This window comes from Manis javanica, chromosome 12 (genome assembly GCF_040802235.1).
Source record: "Manis javanica isolate MJ-LG chromosome 12, MJ_LKY, whole genome shotgun sequence".
Classification (NCBI taxonomy): domain Eukaryota; kingdom Metazoa; phylum Chordata; class Mammalia; order Pholidota; family Manidae; genus Manis; species Manis javanica.
In genome coordinates, this window is record NC_133167.1 from 12,777,718 (window position 1) to 12,799,743 (window position 22,026).

General features: G+C 41.2%; 1 long non-coding RNA gene across 3 annotated transcripts in view; it reads left to right on the forward strand.

The window, feature by feature from the left end:
- Positions 1–3,304: 3,304 nt before the first annotated feature.
- LOC108384253 (uncharacterized) overlaps positions 3,305–22,026 on the forward strand; it is a 57,130-nt gene continuing 38,408 nt past the window's right edge. For 2 of the 3 annotated variants that reach the window (XR_012123491.1, XR_005060803.2), the window contains exons 1-2: positions 3,305–3,432; positions 4,604–4,844. This is a non-coding gene — a long non-coding RNA (uncharacterized lncRNA). Of the gene's footprint in view, positions 3,433–4,603; positions 4,845–4,957; positions 5,582–22,026 lie in introns of those variants that run through there. The other variant, XR_001849979.3, reaches the window with a different exon arrangement.

A 22,026-nucleotide genomic window follows, 5' to 3' on the forward strand; every position in this document is an offset into this window, starting at 1 on the left:
GAGTGAGGCCATATCTGGACTGGAGAGGTTGGGTGGGGTCCCTTTTTTGAAGCTGGGTGGTGAGAGACACGGGCAAACAGAAGTGGACAACTGCTTGTAAGCAATGAATGAGTTTCTCCCACCTTATTTCTCCCTCTGACTGATTTTGGTTTCAAAGGTAATTTGACCTGGGCTGGGAAAAAGATTCCCCCCCTCCCCCTGGAGTTACACCCACTACCAAAGGGGAATAGACTGTTTAAGGAAACTGAGGAAGCATTTTAAGGAATGCTTGGTTTCCATATCATTTCCTGGTCTGTATTTTCCTTGTGAGCCTCCAACAGGGGATGATGTTTCTCTCAACTCATCTCACTGGCTTTACACAGAGGTAGTTTTTTGGGGTCATAAAAGATTTGAACACACAGGAGGACTTTGTATCTGAGAAGCAGATTTCTGAGGCTTCTCTCTCCCCCCATTCCCTGTTATCCTCAGCCTGGGCTGCAGGTCACACCACCAAAGCCTTCAGAATTAGTCGGCTGGGCTTGGGGCCTGAAATCTCTATTTGCAAAATTTCCCTAAGCAGCCAGGTTTGGGAAGCACTGAAAATCCCAAGAGCAATAGGAAAGATGGAGAGGACCAGGGGGCAGAGATCAAGTGGGGGGCCAGGCTGTTTCTCTCTGTCCTTTTGCACAGCAAGCTGGCCCTTCTTGTCCCTTGTTTCTTCTTGTCTTTCCACGAGCTGCTGGAAAGAGTGAGAAGAAGCTGGATGGAAAGGCCCTTGGTGGCCCTGCCCTGACGATATCTGCATTTTGGGGGTCAGACCAAGTGGGGTCAGACAGCTTGACTCTCTTTGACCAGCGTAAATTCCCTAAATCCCCTGGGACTCAGTCTCCTCATCAGTAGCTCTCGCTAAATGACTGCCACCATCAGCTCGTGGGACTAGGCCACCGGAGACCAGGCCCTGATTTCCAGCCTCCAGGCAAGTCCAGGCAAGCCTCTAACACTCCCCTTCCCCCAGCCCTGTAGACTCTGACCTGCCAGGTCCCAGTCAAGCCTAGCATCGCCCAAATGAACCACCATTATTTTCTCCTCATTATTGCCTCCTTGCAAACTCCATTCCCTTGAAGCTGCCCACTGCTAATTATTGGTCTGACTGAACACAATTTTCACAGAAGTACGGATGACTGATGCAGCTGCGACTTCTCAGGAGTGTTCGTCCAGATACATCTCTGAGTGGTAGAATGGGTTCAGGAGACAGCTCGCTATGGCCTGGAGTATCTTCTGGGCTCCTTCACTCTTTCAGGAAATTCCTCACCCCAAGGAATGATCTGTCAACCTCATAAGCACTATCCCATCCCGTTCACTGGTCAGTTTTGCCTGTAGTATAACACACCAGACTGAGTTAAAAGCATAGACATTGCTGGGAGGAGAATGTGTTGTCAGTATGTGTGACCTCATCAGCAGTCAGGAAAGCATTCAACAGCATTATTTTTCCTCAAAATGCCAGTAAGTTTTCCTGTGGAACTTATTTGCAGCTGTATTCTATTTCCAAACTCACTCTGACTGTTTGGATGGCTCTCATTCCATGAATCCTCAGTAAGTAAAATCTTGAATAAGTAAAAACATTACACCTTCAAGTCCAGGAATATAGTTGAGATGTAGGGCATTAAGAAGCTCGGAATTCCCTAGGAATGTTGTATGAACTGCCTATATTTCTTATGGTTAGGTTTGGCTAAACAAGATAGAAAAGTATTTCTCTCTCATATAAAAGAGTGAAAGGCATGGCCCAAGGCCAGTATGGGGCTGTAGGTGTCCTTGACCTTGATTCTTTTCATTGTTCTTCCCTCAGTGGCCTGTGTTCATGGTTAGCTCATGATCCAAGATGGTATTTCTCCAGGCCCAGTCAAACTATCCACATTCCAGCCGGCAGAATGGAGGAAAAGGGAAGAGCCGATACATTCCATTTAAGGATATTTTACATAAATTTAATACCGTTTCCACTGAAGTCCTGTTGACCAGAATCTAGTGACATGAGCAGACCTTTCTGGAGAGGGGTTGTGAGGCACAGCCTGTTGTCCGGGTGTTCTCGCTTCTAGGTGATTGTGGGTTTTCCTCAGCCCTCCTGACTTCCCATGTCCCTTAGCCCTGGCAGCCTCCACATGCATGTGACTGCCCAGAGACACCACCTCCTGAGGGGGGATGCTTCCTGCTTGCCTCAGCTTTCTAGCACCCGAGAGGTCATGACCTGTGCAATCCTGAGTGCCAATCCAGAATTGAGGCCCGTAGAATGGGAATTTGTGCCAATTGCCAAGGCATGGTAGAGAACATTCTCTGTTCTGACCCTGCACTGGAAAGTGGAAAAATTCTTCCCAGGCAGTTCGCTTCATTAGTTAACAGAGAGGTTGCTAAGGCCCGTGATGTGCCAAGTACTGGGCAGAGTGTTGAGGATACCCTACAAAAGGCCCAGCGTCTGCCCTCATATTGCTGAGAGGCTTCTGGGGAGCCAGGGGGGAGTGCAGTGTCAGAGATCCATGGATGCTCTCCTGGGGGCTCCGGGTGAGGATGCCCAGACCGTCAGGGCAGATGGAGGCAGTCGGATGATTCCCCTTGGAAGAGGTCAGCCTGAGATGAACTTTAAAGGAGGAGCAGGGATTGGGCAGGCAAAATGGAAATATGCATTCCATGAAGAAGGTTTAGCATTACCAAAAGCAAAATGCAAGAAATAATGTGGTGTGTTCATGCAAGAACATGGTATTTAGCATTCCTGGAAATGCAAGAACATGAAATTAGAGAGCAAGAAGGGCAGGCACCAGCTCCTGCACCATCTTGTGTGCAACGTGATACAGTTTCGCTTTAAACTGAAGACAATGGGGAAACCATCAAAGGGTTTCTGTCCATGACGGTCAAGCTTGTGATTGTAGATGGAGTCCATTGGCAGCTCTGTGAAAGAAAGTTTTAAGGAGGCTTAAAGGGAAGTGGGAAGACCAGCTAGGAAACTAGTCAAGTAGTCAGCAGAGAAATAATGATAGCCTCAACTAGGGTAAGGTGAGGAGATGGAGAGAAAGGGATCACTAGGCAGCGAAGAACTACTGCCAGCAGGGCTGATGTTTGAGTGAATGGGAGGATGAGGGAAAGAAAGCCATCAAGGGTGACACCTTGCTTTCTAGCTTGGGCCCGTGTAGATAGTGCTGCCAGCCAATGAGAACAAATATGCATGAGAAGCAGACTTAGGGAGGCTGGTGACGTGTTATGTTGTACAGACAGTTGAGGGCACTTGTCTGGGGAGACCCGGCAGGGGGACGTCACATGATCACAGGAATGTGAAGCTCCTGGGAAAGGTCTGCCCTTGGGAATCTAATGTCCGGTGTAAGCACAGAAGTCACAGTTGAGCTGCAAGAGTGCTGGGTCGCTCAGATGGGGCTTGTGGAGTGGAAGGAGCAGCGATCCAAAATCAAAGTAAGGGGCTTTCCAGAGGAGCAGTTAGAAGGAGGAGGACAGCCAGGGGGAAGGGTGTCGTGGAAGCCGAAGGCTGGGGGTGCTCCCTTAAGAGAGGGCGGTCCTGGCGTCCTGGGTGTGAGAGAAAGGCCCTTGGAGGAAAAGGATTGCAGACAACTTCTGTAGTAAAATAGGGATGTGGTTGGTAACCTCACTGAGTTATATCAGAATAGCAGGAAATAAACCAGATTTCAGAGTAAATAGGAGGTGAAGAAGGAGAAACGCTGGGTTTCGGCTTCTGTGTGGAGTTTGGATGACAAGAAAAGCTAAGATGTTGGATGAGACCCAGCACTTTCAGAACATAAAGAAAGGCTTTTTTGTTTCTGTTTACTATCAGAGAGGTTGTTCATCATTTTTGGCTGCAGGAAGGGACACAGTAAAGAAAGGACATTGACTTCAAATGTCTCAATTTGATGAGAAGCAGGGAATCTTCTATGACTCAGGAAATGAAGTGAGCAATGACCTTTCGAATCATTTTTGAGGGAAACAATGGAAAATGACAAGAAAAAGTGAAGGACTTGCTGGAACAGTCTCTGAGATCGGAGTCCTGTTTTGGTAACTTAAGTGTGGAGCTGGAGTCTGATACTCCACCATGAACTTTCTGGATTTCTTTCTGCTTTAATCTTCAAATACAGTCTGCTTGTGGGTGCCCATCCCTGGGCTCTGTCCTCTTGTTGGCCTCCTTTTATACATTGTTCCATGTCTTGTGGACGACTTTCTACAGTTGGCACTGTTCTCTCTTGTCATTTTCTCCAGATACTTTGCACCGCCTGCCAAACTGGAATTCTCTGCATCTTGCATACAGGCTCCATCCACTCCAACCCTCCAGTCAGTGGCTAAGTTCCTAGTCTTCACTTCCCCTGATCTGTTCCTATCTAATCTATCACAGCAAGTCAGTTCTGCAGACATAAAAAAAAAATCTAAGCAATGGAGTGAAGAAAGGTGTGATGGATAGTTTCAAGGGCCCCCACTAGCCCTTGCCATTTGGGATTCATACCCTTGTGTAGTTCTCTCCCACACTATTCCAGGTTTGGAATGTGGGACTATAGAATAGAGAAGAAGTGATGGTTGTTGCTTTGAAGGCAAGGTCATAGAAGACTTTGTGGTTTCTGCCTTTCTTTCTGTATCATAGGCTTGAGGGAAGCCAACTGCCAGGTGGTTAAGAGGCTTACAAAGCCTGATGATGAGGTCAGTGTGGCGAGGAAGTGTGGCCCCCTGCCAACAGTCATGTGAGTGAGCCTTCCTGGAAGCAGATCCTCCAGCTCCATTAAGCCTTTCGAGGGCTGTAGCTCCAGACAACTGACAGCCCATGAGAAGCCCAGAACAAGAACCATCTAGCTTTGCCAATTCTGAATTCCACCACCAAAACTGAGGTAATCAATGTTCATTGTTTTAAGCCATTACCTTTTGGGGTAGTTTGCTATGCAGGCAGCCATAGATAACGAATACAGAGGATTTCTCATCCTATTTGTCACTCCTCCCCTAGAAACGGTAATGCTGATCTGATTGGCCAGATTTCAAGACATTGATTGGATTATGTGTACTAAGGAATGGGGTCATGAAGAACCAGTCAATCAGTGCTTGCTGAGCATCTGCTATGAACCATGTGATGTTTTTAGGTGCTGGATATGCAGCAATGAATAAGAGCATTCCCCTGACATTCTAACAAGAGGAGGCGGACTAGGAACACACATGCTTTGTCAATAAATGCTGTAAAGAGTGTGAAGTAGGCTCATATGTGGAGAGGGCCAGGAATGATGCCTTGACTAGGATGGCTGAGGAAGAGCTTTCAGAGGAAGTGACATCTGAATTATGACCTGAAGGTCAGGAAAAAGTGACTTTTGGAGAAGCTCATGATGAGCAAATGCAAGGTTCAGAGAGAGAAAAGAAACTGGTGTGTTTTGAGGATGGAAAGAAGTCCAGTGGTGAAAAAGCAGAGGGTGGAGGGAGAAGTTTCACAGAAACGTGCACCTCCATTTCCTTTCTTCTTGAGCAACTGGTCAGGAGCGACCAAGCCTGGGTCCTTGAGGAGACCCCGCCATCTGGTCCCCCAGCTCTCTCCTCTTCTCCTTTCAGGTGCACTTGGGTCTGGGTGGGGAGGGGGACGGATTCCAGGCTTTCCAGAGTGCTTCACTGTGGAGAAATTGAGGCCTGGGATAATTTTTAATAAAATTGTAAATGGGTTTTCATTTTTCTTGTTTTCTTGAGAATGCATGGAAGAAGGTAAGCTTGAGGAGCAGAAAGAATTCAGCTCTTCCTAGATTCTTTGAATACTATCAAATACCTATACCAATGACTGCCACAAGACATTGGCAAATGACTGAGAAAAGGTCTGTATCAAAATGAACAGCATAAGCTTAGAACAAGGGCCCTAAAGGGGTGACAGAAGACTATGATCTAACCCCTACCTCTAATGTGTTATGAAGAAATTTCCTGGGCTGGCATTTCATGCTCGTACATGGGAATTAAATTCTTAACAGCTTGTTTTCTATGTATACAAATATGAAAATTTTCTGAAAGCTCCTTTTTGAAATGTATAATGGGAAGCTATTAATGAGATACAATGTAACAATCTCCGTTCATAATTCTTCAGATTTTCATGGGGAAGAAGAGGGGCCGGGTAGGATATTAAAGATCCAATCATCAATCAGTTTGCTTTTAGGAGAGAGGAGGAGCTAAGATTCTCCTGTTCAGGGAATGGGCAAATATCAGAAAACAAGTTATGAATTCCAAACTGGATAACCTTATGAAGAAGCAAGACATGACAGGAAATAAAAGAAAGTGGAGAATATAAAAGTAACTGAGCGGATGCTCCCAAGAGCTTCCGTTGTGGGACCTTAGCTTTGTTCTTTGACATTAACAAGATAGGACAAAAATAGCTCTAAATATCAGCATAGACTCTGGGTGGGTGGCAGAACTTCAGGATAAGATGAGGCTGCTGTGATCCCTGTCTACCAAATCTCTTTGAAGGCAGAAAGTCAGAAAACCCTGTAGATTAGAAATTGAATAAGAATTACTTAACGGAGAGTGATTGAAGAAATAGCTGGCTCTCAGAAGATTTCTAAACTACAGGAAAATGGATGTGAATTTTAAAGTTCAATGATTTTTTTAAAACCAAAATGAATCCACCTGGTGGAAAGAATAGAAATCCACTGCTTAAAGAAAATGAAGGACTTGCTTAAGAAAGATCTCACACATTCAGGAGCTCCTTCCTGTTTTCTTTATAGTGCTTTGATTTGCATGAGAATCTCAACTCACAATGGGACTTTGATGACATTTGGTGTCAAAATGTGTATCCCTTTTGTCTAAGGGAGCGGTCAGGTCTGGGAGAGGGCGGGAAAGCAAGGACGGAGGAAGTTAGAGTCTGACTCAATCCCCTACTGAAAACTGCAGACACTGCGATAAGACTGAGTGAATGCTAATGGAATTTACTCATCTAAAAATCAAGAATCTATGAAAGATAAAGTCCTAATGATTAAAATCCGTGAATGAATCATTTAAGGTTCCTTTTTATTTCAACCTCCCATTTCCCACCCCCAGTCTAACCCAAAGTCCCTTTTCTGTTCATCCATAGCTAATGGAGGATATGCCTCGTTCTGGATGTGGGATTGTTTGCCTGTAGTCCTCAGAAGAGAGCTGCTTTTAAATGCTGACCAGGGCTGCACATAAACTCTGTGTGGCAAGCAGAATTCTAAGAATGGCCCCCAAAGACCCTTGTCCTTTTGACAAAGTTAGCCCCTTCCTTTTGAGTGTGGGTGCAACCTGTGATTAGGATGAGATATCACTCTATGACCAGTATATTATATGGCCAAGGAAGATGGCCCAGTGGGCCTGCCCCAATCACATGAACCCTTTGAAAGCAAAGTTTGTGCCAGCTGGTCACAAAAGAGGAAGTTAGAGATCTTAAGCCCATAAAGAATTTGATGCACCCTTGCTGGCCTGCTTAAAGTTGGAGGGGTCCCCTGGCAAGGAATGTGGGTGGCTTCTAGAAGTTGCTATCATCCCCTGGCTCACAGCCAGCAAGGAAATGCAATCCTCAGCTCCCAAGGACCTGCATCCAGCCAGCAGCCTAAGTGACTAGGAAGCGATTCTTTCCCAGAGCCTCCAGATAAAAGCGCAGCCTAGCCAGCACCTTTGCTTTGGTTGTGTGGAACCCCAAGCAGAGAACCTAGCCAAGCCCACCTGACTTTGACATACAGGACTGTGAGAGAGTAAATAGGGGTTGTTTTAAGCAGCCAAGTGCGTGGTTACTTGTTATGCAACAGCAGTAAATGAATACACTTCCCTTCATGAAATTCCTTCCTATGAATCATCCCTTGAAAGGTATATTATTTTCTTATTGCTACTATAACAAATCACTACAAACTTTGTGGCTTAAACCACACAATTTATTATGTTACAGTTCTGAAGGTCAGAAGCTCAAAATGGGCCTCATTGGGCTAAAGTCAAGGTGTTGACAGGGCTGCATTCCCACTGGAAGCTCTGAGACTGCTTCCTGGTTCTTTCAAGCTTCTGGAGGCTGCATACGTCCATCCCTTGGCTGGTGGTCCCCTTCCCGCAGAACAGATTGTTCTGACATCTGTTTCCATCACCACATTTCTTTCTCTGATTCTGACCCTCCAGCTTCCCTCTCTTAACTTGTAAGGAGCCATATGATTTCATCATGCCCACCCAGATAATCTAGGATGATTTCCTATCAGAATCCTTAATCTAAAAAAAAAGAAAAAAAAGAGAAGTCAAACTTATAGAATCAGAGAGTAGAAAGTGGTTGCCAGGAGCTGGGGGCGTGGGGGAAACAAGGAGAGATTGTTAAAGGGTACAAACTTCCAGCTGTAAGCAGAATAAGGTCTGAATATCTAAATGGTGACTATAGTTGATAGCACTGTCTTGTATTTAGGTATTTGCTAAGAGGGTAAAACTTAAATGTTCTCTCACACACATACACACAAAATAAATATATGAAGTGTTGGATATGTTAGCTAACTCTGGGGGGGAATCCTTTCACAATGTATATGTGTCAGATCACCATGATGTACGCTTAAATATCTTACAGTGTTGTAGGTCAATTATATTTGAAACAAGCTGAAATTTAAAAAAAATCCTTAATATACCTGCAAAGTTCTTTTTGCCATGTAAAGTATTCACAGGTTCCAGGGATTAGGACGTGGGCATCTTTGAGGCCATTCTTCAACCTACCACAAACAACTAACCTCACTGTGGTCTATTACAATCTTTAACATGTTTTGCTTCTTGAGAAGTAATATGCTTTCAAAAGACTTTCCCAATCACCCATTCATTTGCCTAGTGTTTATCAGATGCCTATGTTTCAAGGCCACCACATTGTGCCAATCAGAAATCTATGTAGATGTCAACGGCATTCCCCAATGTTATTCAGACCATAGGCCCATACGAGACCATTCTGCTGATGCATGTTAGACATTGAGATATAATGGCAAACAAAATGACAAATCCTTGCCCTTATTTATTGAACACTTGCAGGAGGTCTAGGATGGCATCTGGACATGTGTGTTTTTTAAAACTCCCCAAGTTATTTTGATGTGCACTAAACAGGAGGACCACTGAGGCCCTCATGCCTGGTACTGCCTAGACCTCCTGAATAAGAACTTTTTGGCTAGTAGGGGTAATCTAAAATTTTCTGTCTTTCTTGTATGATTCTGATGTACAAAAAATCTTGGGTTTGACTGCTTGAAAGATAGCGGTCCACAAATTGGTGCTAGGAAGGGATAAGAGATGGGAAGTTATGTCTGACAGGATAGAGAAGATAAAGGTCAGAGCATGGTAAGCAGGGGCTTCTGGGGAGCCAGAGAGAAGCACCTGTCCTGTAAGACCTGGGAGGGTAAGAAAGGGTAGCATAGAAAAAAGAATCCCCTCCTTTCCACTAGGACGTGGAGTGTCTAGGGCATAAGGCTAGGCTTTGGAGACCTCTGTACCTACTGGAGAGTGTGGGTTCTTTCATGCTCCTAATAGTGTAAGGGATCATGAGTGAGGCATCTCAAGGTCAGATAGAATTTGTCTTCAGAAGATTAAAAAGAGACATGTCAGGTGAGGCAGATGGACTGCTGACACCTACCAGGGATGTAAAGAGCTAAGAAAGGATTTTCATTTCAGTTTTCTTTTGGATCAGTACCCAGAATTAGAATTGCTGCAACATATCATAATTCTATTTTTAATTTTTGGAGAACTTCCATGCTTTTCTCTACAGTGGCTGCATCAATTTATATTCCCACCAACAGTGCACAAGGGTTCCCTTTTCTCCATATCCTCACCAACATTTGTTATCTTCTGTCTTTTTGATAATAACCATTCTCACAAGTATGTGGTGTTATCTCACTGTGCTTTCAATTTTCATTTCCTTGACTGGCAGTGCTGAACATCTTTTCATGTAGCTATTGACCATCTATATGTCTTCTTTGGAAAAATGTTTACTCAGATCCTCTGTCCATTTTTTTAATTGATTGTTTTTTGTTATTGAGTTTTATGAGTTATTGTATTTTTATATTAACCATTTATCAGATGTATAATTTGCAAATATTTTCTCCCATTCAATAGGTTGCCTTTTCATTGCTGTGCAAAAGCTTTTTAGTTTAATGTAGTCCTATTCATTTATTTTTTTTCCTTTGTTGCCTTTTCTTTTGGTGTCAAATCCAAAAAATCATCACCAAGACTTTATTTTCTTCTAGGAATTTTATGGTTTCAGGTATCATGTTCAAGTCTTCAGTCTATTTTGAGTTGATTTTTGTGTATGTTTTAAGGGAAGGGTCCAGTTTAATGCTTTTGCATTTGGCTGCCCACTTTTCCCAATTCTACTTACTGAAAAGACTGTACTTCCCTCATTGTATATTCTTGGCTCCTTTATCATAAAGTAACTGACCATATATGCATGGGTTTATTTCTTGGCTCTTTATTCTGTTCCATCGTTCTATGTGTCTGTTTTATGCCAATACCATACTGTTTTGGCTACTATAGCTTTGTAATGTGGTTTGAAATCAGGAAATGTGATACCTCCATCTTTGTTCTTCTTTCTCAAGATCACTTTAGCTATTCAGGGTCTTTTGTGGTTCCATATAAATTTTAGGATTATTTGTACTATTTCTGTGAAAAATACCATTAGAATTTTGATAGGGATTGCATTTGTAAAGACATTTTAACAATATTCATCCTTCCAATCCATGAACACAGAATATCTTTCCACTTATTTGTGTCCCAGTTATAGTTTTTCAGGTCTACAAATATATTCAAATGTTGCCTAGTCCAACCCATTCTGAAACCTCTCTTGTTTAAGGAAAGCCCCTGTCAACTTCACCTCGACTACCTGTTGGTGTCCTCCTTGCTCCACTCCAGCTCATTCTGGCTGTGGTCAATATTGCTCTCTTCCACTCATATTCATGAGCCTTCCAGAATTATATTCTACCTTCTTTGAGACTTTGACTCACTCAAGCCCCTTCATATCTCTGACCACTTAACCACAGAGCTCTTATACATCCCCTACTAACTTTCTGAAGACTAAAATGAAAGAGAATATTCCAATAAAGAACAGATGAATTTCTGGCCTAACCAAGTTCTCATAGGTCATGTGCTCTTTAAAACATCCTACCATGTTACCAAAGCAGGATGTGATTCATTCCCAAGGAGGAGACCTCTCAGTTATACATACCAGTAAAGGAAAGCTTGAGCCAGATACAACAAAATTGCAAATGACTGCACAAAGGGCATATTTTTTCCATGGAATGTGCCTAAGATATTATGCAGAGATGTAGCCTTTTGCCTCTATTTTGCTCAAGTCTATGGTAAAATTAGCTTCTATCTCTCTTCACATCAAGTTGTAATGCTATGGGTGTGTGGGAATGAGCCGGGTAGTATGGAAATGTTGGAATGGGATTTTAAATTTCTGATATGTTTAGTCACCCCCATAAGGTTGATGATTAAAAAAGAAAATTGATAATTAAAAAGGGAAAATTGCCAGAATTCAAGGGAAGAGATTTTCAGGGATTGTCAACTCTGTTAAAAACAAATAAATACCCCATAGCTCGTACTCTGGTGCCTGGAATACAGTTGGGCTCTTATTAAAGGTTTCTTTCATATAGAGTGAGAATACATTTTATAAATTCAAAGGAAATCATATGGGCCCTATAAAGTTAACAAGTAGTGGCCTAACATTTCAGGCCTGATGACTTAAAAAAAAACTTTTAATGAAATTTGCTGGAAAACTTGAGGCTTTGCACTATGTTTTAGGGAAAGAATTAAATAGAGAAATCCAAGTGCTTGACTAGTGCTTTATGCAATCTGTTATTTATGTAATTACATTTTAGAAACCATGTCATGTCTTTCAAGACTTTAAAGGATCCTTGCCTATGTGTAAATCCATTTCTTTCTATTTGATCTGAAATTATTTTTTTAGATAATACAGGTGGATTGCATGAGTTTCCCCCATACCCCAACTTTCTGTTGACTTTCTGTGCCTTCTCAGGCACACACACCCAGCATGCCGATGTCTATACGGGGCATTTTATAAAAAACATTTCATGGCATTCAATGGGATTTTCTCCTTGTTAAGATTCAGTTTGAAAGTCTAGATACAGCTAAACTTAAATCCACTCTTATTTGCCTTTATACCCTATTACATTATCTAGTAGATAATGGATTGCTGTCCGTTATTATAATTCTGAGTCAGAACTGGTGTCACTACCAGCATAAGTAAATAAAAGGGAGACCACACATTTCCATGTGAGGTTCACTCAATATCACATTTTTAATTGAATTATACACAAAGTTTTCCCTTTCATTGTTTTTTTAACTGAGGATTATCAGAGAGAGGCAATGTCACCTGCACAGACAGTATCTCAAGGGCTTTAACCACCCATTTTCATTGGAATCTTACAGAACAAATGGTCTTTCAAAGGAAGATCTGCTCTATTTAAATTTATTCTGATTACAAGAGCCTTGAGGTAATGCCTCAAGTTTGTTTTCCCTGTAGAGTGTGTATCTTAAGTATTGTTTAACATCAACAGAGTCAAGAACCAGATTTCCTTTCTCTGCTCACTCCGTGGAACTGCACAGGTTCTGATAATGTCTGAGGCTTTTCCCAGTTTTATTAAGAATGTCTCCTACAAAGCAATTATTAAAAGCCTTGCCTCTGAGTCTTTCTCATATGTTCGATCTAAATTTACTTCTTTGGAGTAACCCTCTTTCAAGGCAATAAACCAGGCATTCAATAATTCCTTGAATTTAACCCCTAGAAATTTCATAGCTGGGGTTCTTACAACGGAGTTGCTTTGCCACCATCTCACTACCCATGGAATATTTTCAGATGTTGAGTTTTTCAAATTCAGAGATATGAAATCTCAAAACTAAATGTGGCAGTATATTCCAGTAGAAAGCTTACTCAGGAGGATATTCTTAATACACTTCTTAACTCAAAGACACATCCTTCTCCCTGATTGGCAGTTAGTGCTGGAATAACCCGTTGCCTATTTGGAGAACTCCTCAAATGCTGGGTAGTTGCAGAAACATGTGTGAAGCTGTACCCAGCAGAGTTGGAAATTCCTTGTGGTACAGTTTCTAGATGGCTGGTGATTCCTAGAATGGCTTAAGGAACAGAAGTATAAGACTGTATTATGAGGCAGTGTGGTTCCATGTATTGTCAAGCTTTTGGCTTTGATTTAGTTTCTGTTGGTTTAAGTTCATTGGCATCCATAATTTCCAAAATTAGTTTTAAAAGGAGCACATAAGGGACCCTTTATGAGAGAGTGTCAGAATGATACCCAGTAAGTATAAATATTTATGAAGATGAATGACAAGATAGTGCTTCTGGAATTCCTACAATCCAGTTTTCTTGATATTTAGAAATGCATGCCTTCCTCCCCTTCACAGAAGAAAAAAACAAGGTTTACTTATTGCATTGGCATATCTATCAAGATTATTACATGTTTTCCCTTCCTTCACACATATAGCAGACAAGAGATAGGAGAAAATGAAGTCTTTAAGTTATAGAAAATCTTCATCTTATCCACTGAAACAATTTTGCTTTAATTTTTTTAAAAATCCATATATATTTATTATTGCTTTGAGCCTTTGTTATTCTCCAGTTGTTTACTAGTTGTGAATTTTTCTCTCACTGTTTACTGGCTAGAGGAGAGCTCAAAAGTATTGGCATTTCAATAGACAATTCCTGTTAGTTTCTTTCCCTTAAACTGATTTGTTTATATTAAGAATTATTTTTGTAAATTATCTGGGATTTTTGGTCTCACTTCTAACTAAAAAGTTTTCTGTCTTTTATATACTCCTAAGACAAAAATATACTTTTATGCAACTCAGATTTTATGGTTCAGCAACATTTTTTATAATTACAAATTTCTTGCATCTTTGATGCAGTGAGTCAATGACACATTGAATGATCTGCTTAACATTTTTTTAATATTTAAAATTCCAGTCATATTTCATAGCTTCACTTCAACATAAAAAATATACATGCTTCAACTATTAGGACAACCTTAATTTAACACATATTTGAAGTATTTTAGTACATTTGTTTCCACAGTCAATGCCTAGTTTTATTTCTTCCTTTACTTTGTTTTGCTTGTGATTTTTTTCCCCTTCTATTACTTTTGGATTATTTATAAGAACAGTTTCTACGTCAAATTTAGTACTTTGAGGTTCGAGGTTACATTATGCAAGATGACTAATGTGAGGGAAAGTAGATCCAGAAATAATCAGACTTGCTGCCCTGGACAAGTCACTTAATCTTTGTGAAATTCAGAAAAACAAGATTGAGGATCTCTAAGGTCAAAAACATAAATTGTGTAATCCATTTGCCTGAAATGCAGATCCCTGAGGAAGGTATGGGGGTGACATACTTTCTTGTATGCAATTCTCACCTAAGATGTTGGTCAAATCTCTAGTATGAAGCCCCCTAAGCTGGAACTAAGGTTGCCAGATAAAATACAGGACCAGAGGATAGTATGGGATTGAGTTATACTCAAAGATTACCCCCTGTTTGTCTAAAATTCAAATTTAACTTGGTGCCCTATATTTTTATTTACCACCTGGCCCGAAGTCTAACCAGAACCAACTCTTCAGTTGCCAGGCAGGGTAGCACCGTTGCATTAGAAGGAAGTTTTATTGCTGCTTTCTCTTGTAGCAAAATATTATGCATTCCACAGTAGGTAAATTACTATTAGCTGAAAGTCCCGTAATCTCCAATCATCTTGAGAGCCCAGAAAAAGTCTTACAGTTATTTGAAATCCATGAATGGGCACAACTTTTATACATAAGCTTTCTCTGAGCTGTACGCACTCAGCAACCTCATTCACTCTGCAGTATTAACTATGCTCTGTGGACAACTTCGCCAGGCTGGTGTTTTTGATCAATGAGTTTCTCTTGAAAATTAGCAAGGAGACATAGGAATGTCCTTTCCAATCAGGCCAATGATCACAGGTTGTAGTAGAGTATATGAACAATGAGATAATTTTTTGCAATCCAGTTGCTTTTGAAAGCCAGAAGTTAGTTCATCTTCAGAAGAGGATCTAGGTATAGAACCTAATCTCACTCTAGACCATTACTTTTCAGACTTCGGTATGCATGCTAAGCACCTGGGAATCTTGTTAAAATGCAGATTGTTGTTAGTTGGGAGTGGGATCCAGATGCTGTGCTTACGGCTAGGTTACAGGAGATGCTGCTGCTGGGGGTCTCTGACCATTCAGAATAGCAAGGCTAACCAGTAGCATTCACTGGGCTATTCCTCACCTGTTCAGGGATGGATAAAACACCCAGCTGTTCCAGTAAGACATAAGATACAGTCACATCACTAAGGGGTATCTGAAAATCTCTGCTTGATATCATCTTTTCCCCCATTCTAGGTGAAATTGTTTGCTTAGCAGCTCTAATATTGTACCTCAAAGGCCAATTTCAGCTCCTCTAAATCAGTCCTGGAGTAGATTAAATCTCAATCCCTAACTAATTAACATTACACTTATTTAGTACTTAAAAAATAATAATTTTCTAAAAGATCAGCTAGGGAAAAAGAACACTGTTAATTTAAGTGGCTTTATTTACTAGTCTTTTATAGTTTTTCTATTGATATTCTAGGATTCCCTTACTATTAATAGCATAATCTCATTAATTTTTTTGAGGCTATCATATCAACTAACCTGTATTTTGAGTCCCTATTAAATCCAAGTCAGTGTACTAAGTCAATGATGAAGCAAAAAACAGAAAATAAAGCAGAGGCAGATGTTGAATGCCTGCAATATGCCAAGCATTTCTCTTGACACTTCATATATTTTATCTCTTTATATATATACCACTTCATATATATACATATATATTTTACAGTAATCCTCTGGAGTGGTATTATTATAATCCTGATATTAAAGTTAAAGAAATATATCACACTGAAAAGCTTCTGCACAGTGAAGAAAACCGTCAACAAAATGAAAAATAACCTATGGAATGGGAGACAATATTTGCAAACTGCCTATCTGATAAGGAGTTAGTATACAAAATATACAAAAAACTCATACAACTCAATAGCAAAACAAACCAAAAGAAACCCCCACAGTTAACCTAATTAAAAAACAAGCAAACAGACATTTATCCAAAGGCAAACAAATAGTTGACAGGTACATGGAAAGGTGCTCATCCTCACCAATCATCAGGGAAATGCAAACACGACCGCAGTGAGATGCCGCCTCACACCTGTTAGGATGTCTCATCAAAAAGGCAAGAGATAAATGGTGGTGAGGGTGTAGAGAAAAGGGAACCCTTGTGCACTGTTGGTGGGAGTGTAAACTGGTACAGCCATTAAGGAAAACAGTATGGAGGCTCCTCAAGAAATTAAAAATAATCCAGCAATCTCATGTTAGGATTTATATCCAAAGGAAACAAAATCAGTATCTAGAAAAGTATCTGCACTCAGATGTTCACTGCAGCATTATTCATAATAGGGAAACAACCTCAGTGTCTGTCAGTGGAAAAAGAAAATGTGAGAGAGAGATATGAGGAATAGATATATAATAGAATGTCACTGAGACTTTAGAAAAAGAAAATTCTGTAATTTGCAGCACAATGGATGGAATTGGAGGGCATTACGCTAAGTGAAATAAGCCAGACAAAGACAAATACTGCCTGGCATTTACTTATATGTGGAACCCAAAATAAAACAAAACTCAGACTCTTAGAAACAGAAAATAGAATGGTGGTTGGGTGGTGGGGCCAAATAGGATGTTTAGTAAAAGGGTACAAACTTTCAGTAATAGGATGAATAGGATCTAAGGAACTAATGTATGATATGGTGACTACAGTTGATAATAATATATAATTAAAAATTGCTAAAAGAGTAGAACTTAAATGCTCTCACACACAAAAGAAAGATAAATATATGAGGTGATGGATGTGTTAACTAGATGGGGGGATCCTTTCTCAATGTGTATATATATATATCAGATCACCACAATGTACACTATAAATATATTGCAATTCTATTTGTTAATTATACATCAACAAAGCTGGATAAAATTGAAAAAACTGGAGACAAACTCTTTGTTCAAGGTCACATAGCTACTAAATTGTGAATGAGGACTTGAACCAGAAAGTCAAGGTTTAGTACCTGAATTTTGTTCTACAGTATGTTCTACAGTGTGTGTGTCTCACTGGCATAACCATAATCTACCTACTTCTGGGGAAGGTTTTTGGTGAGTGGAGCTGAGAGCTGGAGAACAGCTCACAGTGTGAGCAAAGATACTGGCCTGTCTTCTGGGGCCGGGGGAATGGAGGATGGCATGGGGAACCCTGAGCAAACGGTTCTGGTCCAGCCCTGGTGCTGGCACTTCCCGGCTGTGTGATCTTGAGCTGCGTATTCAATCTCTTCAAGCCTCAGCTCCCCTTATGCAGGTTATTATAGGTCAATAAAAGAATACAGGTGCAGAGTAAACCCTCCAAGATATTAGCTGGTAGTTAATGTTAAATGAGGGCCAAAATTCGGGTGGCAGCATGGAAATAAACAAGAGGACTGGAGAGGCCTCCTGCAGGGACAGTCCAGACGCAGCTTGGTAGCTAGATGTGCAGGGTGAAAGAAGAGGGAAATTTCCTGGGGTTTAAGCTGCATGGCTGAGAGACCACCGACATAGACAAGGACCATCGATGTAGACAAGGACATCGGGAGAAAGGATGAGCTATGATAGAACATACAATACATTTTATTTAGTGTTTACTCTGTGCCACTCCGCTGACTGTTGTAGAGCCCCTGCCTTATTTGGTCCTCAACATTAGAAGTGGATACCACTATTATACTTAAAAATAATATTTTTATCCCCATTTTACATATGGGAAAATTGGAACTTAAAGAGGGTAAATGATCTGCCCAAGGTGATCCAGCCAGTTAGTGTAGAGTTGAGAGCTGCGCCTACTGATCTGATTCAAAGCCGCAGGCTTGAGCACCACTCTGACTGAGATGTAGATGAAGGGCATGAGCAGAAATGCAAATGGGAAGGCAAAATGGGTTCCCCTCTCCTCTAGATTCCACTGACTCTTTTTCTATATATTTTCCCTTGTATCTTGTATTGGAGTGATTCTTTATTTCCCCCTCTAGATTATAAACTCCTGGAAGTAGACTTGGCAACTCTTGAATTCTCAGTGCCTTAGACTTAGGAGGTACTCCTATCTAGTGAATGAATGAATAAATGAATGAATGAATGAATGAATGACAAACTAGGTAGAGTCATCAGGACTAGACAGAAATATTTCGAAGCCATTTGTACAGACATAATATTTCACATACTCATAAAAAGAAACCTGATAACAAGGTAGCAAATGGTATCAGGATGGCACAAGGAAATCACATTCAGACTGAGACTCGTCCCAGTGGACTGAAGGCCGTCCCTTATTATTTTCCCAAGCTTCTTACCTTTTCACAATAATATTAAATCTGTGCTTGTCACTGCATCCTATGAAGATCAAGTTTACAGAATATGTCTACCATTTGTCAAGATGCCTTTTATTGCAACCATTCTTGCAATTTCTCTCTTTTTTTTCTTTTATATCTGTTTTGCCTTCCCATCCAGGAAAGTTAGAACAATGTTTTTTCCTGTGATATTTGAACTTTTAGATGACTGTTGGCATCACCCTTCATCCTTTTACTACAGTCCTCTTCCTGAGAAGAATTATAGTTGACGAAAAACTCGAATCCATTTTTAGAACAATCAAGAAAACTCAGCAACAAAGTAAACACATAGTACCGAATGGAAAGCTAGATAGATGTTTTATTCACACAATAGTAATCTGTAGATTCTTCAGAGACACCTCAGCTCAAATAACCTCTTGTGTTTAACACCAGAAGGTGGGAAATAAACTGAGGGAGGAGACTGAATGCCAGGAACATTCCTCAGTGGGAATCTAACTCATAGTCCAACTTGCCCACTTGCCTGGGACTGGCCAGTCATCTCGGGTAGGCCTAGACGAAGCTTCCACCTCAAATCAAGAGAGACAGGCCTTGTCTTCTAGAGTAAAAACTCTGATCGAGAGAGTGAAAAATAAATATGATCTCTTCTAGCACTCAGGCCATTTACTGGCAAAATGGACACTTACCTACCCAGAGCAGAGTGTTCCACAAGGACCTGCCTTTCCAGACACCTTCCTCAGAAGCCTGACATGGGGCTGCTGTCCACCACGTGCAGCTGCCTGAAAATCTTAAGTTTGAGTCACTCCCTTTGGGCCCGAGAATAAATATTATGCCTTATAAAGATTCTAATTCTAGTAACATAAGATGCCTGGGTGGGATGGAGGATTTTTCCTTCCATTCTTCCTTCTGGATTAAAGAAACAAGTATTTTCTATCAGGGGAACATAAATTATGACAGTTAAGACCTCGTCTGTCCTGTTCACTTGAGTTCCCAGAACTTATCACCATGCCCATCAGAGAAAAGGTGCTCAAGAAATTTTGAGAAATCAGTGAATGTGGAACAAACAGATGACTGAGTGAGAGAATGCATTGCGCATTGAGCATCTAGTGTATACCATCTGGTATATACCTTCTGTGACTGATGTTATTAATTTCAAGACAACCCTGTGAAGGGCACTGCTAACCTGTTTTTGCCTCTGTGAATGCCCAAATCTGACTCTAACAAATCAAGTCAGGCCCACCCACACCAGATATCCACTTGTGAGCATGCCTGAGAGGTTCTTAATTTGAGGTTTATGACAAAGATAAAAACAGTCAGTGAGGCTCAAGGATGACTGATGCCATGCCCCTAATGAGAGCAAGTTCCAGAGTCCTAAAGAGTCATACATGAGAAACCATGAAGGAGGGGCAATGGATTTTGACTGGTTTTTAGGTTCTTTTCACTAAAAAGCTGGTGTCCAACTTAGCCAGCACGGCCAAGCCTTTGTTGGGTTCCGTCTGTACGCTTTCTTGAGTGTTGCATGTTGCTTTCGTCTTCCAAGCTTCCCTTCTCACTGGGGAGTCCTAAGTATGATCACAGACAATCTTCAATCTTTGTTAACCAATAACTTTTTGCTCTGAAATCCTGTTGTACTTCATCCCACCCACAGTGTAACTGGGGAGGCCTTGCCAGGGTGCTGGATGGTAGGAAAGGTTTATAAGAACATTTACAGGAGGCAGGGGGAGTCAATTCCTGCTCAGATTTCAACAATTGTCCATTTTTTGACAGCATGACATTTCTTGGGCATCATCATTAAACATCTCTCAGATGCCAAGACATTGCTGTTTAAGCTTTCCATGCCCCAGGCCCTAGCTTACACTTTCATATATTATTTCATATAATCTGTGTAACTACCCTGGGACGAAATACCATCATTCCGTGTTACAGAATTTTCTAAAGGCAGCCTTTCCCCAAGTGCACCCCATAAAACATCAGTCACCCAGATGCTTCATTTTGAAAAGGGTCGAACATGTTTGCAAAAACATGCATAAACCTTCTTGTATATTCCCAGTGCACATTAATCCCACAGTAAAGAAACTGATTAAGCTTTGTTTACTCCATCATTTCCCATACTTTGATCATTCTGTTCCTATATAACACCTTTGGAAGTGCTGACCTAAATCCCAGAGCAGGTAAGAGGGAGTAGACGGAGGGGAGAGATGGGAATCTGTGGCCTTTTGGTTTTCACAGAGCATACCACACAGCATATTTTCTTTTACAAGTTCATTAATGCATCTGTTTATCATACATACATGTTTATCACAACATACATGTTATATACAAGCAGTATACTACAGCTGCCTTCCTTCTTTTTACTAGTTCATTGATATAGGTAACTTTATCTGAAAATAAATAAGGGAGATAATATGAACCCAAAGGGAAAACATACAGGACCACTGTGGGAAGATGGGAGAAGAGAGACAAACACCCAGGACAGAGAGGGATCATATCCAGCCTACATGCCTTGGTAGTAACTTAGAGTAAGTAGGGAAAGGTCACAGAGGCCGACTCCAGGCTTTGGATATCACTATTAACAACATCCTTCACATATACATGGCACTCTGTCGTTTCAAAGCACCTGTAAATGTACCATAATATTGGATTCTCATAGCCTATATGGCTGGTAGGTATGAAGATTTTGCTTTTGTGAATGAGAGAAACATTCAGGAGAGACATTTCCTAATGGCCATACCCTCTGCATTTCAGTTGAGAAGTGAATCCAAATCTTATTATTGTAAATCCAGGGTCATTCCAGGGCAAGGCTCTATGATTGATGAGTAATGAGACTAAGATGGACAAGGAATAAAGTCTGGGGACACATGAAGATGTGTGGAAAAGCTGAGGGTCATTCATCTCACAATTTCCCCCTACAACTGGCCACCCATGGCCAGCCCGCTGAGGGAGTCCCACGCGGAAAGCTGGCATCCTACACAACACAGGGAGCACCTTCCTCAGCTTGGCCCCCGAGACGTGTTGCCTCTCCTTTAGCTGAGGCTGGTGAGGCTTTGGGGAATGTTAGGAATTAAATGAATTTGGAGTAGAGATTTATACAGGTTGGGATCCCTTCCCACAGAGTGGGCACAGAATCCTACAAGAAATGGGAGAAGCTGCCGAGTCAAGACAGTGTTGGGGCTCCTGGGCTCAGAAGTGGGAGGCTTTGAACTAATCCTGAGCTAAGAGGGAAGGGCCATCTTGGCAAGTGGGAAAATTAAAAGTCAGGATGTAAAAGGGGAAGAATTCTTCAAAAGAATGAAAACTACGTGTCGAGACATCCCAGGAAGAGAAACTTCAAGGCAGTCCTAATTAAATCATGATGACTGAGCCATAGATTATTTCCACAATGAAATACAATGTATTTCCTTCTCTCATGCATCATTTTCCTGAAATCTCTTTAGTGTGCACTTTCATAAAACATCAAGCCTTGTGGTCAGAGGACGAAGTGGCTGGTCCCATTGATCGTTACTTGAAAGGAAGCATCGTCACTCTGAAGGAGAACAGAGCAGCTGTACCTCTCTTTCTGGGATCCTGTCTCCTATGTGCCATCCAACACCTACAATATTTTTCACCCCTCAGAAAGTGAAAAAGAAGTTTCTAAAATCCTG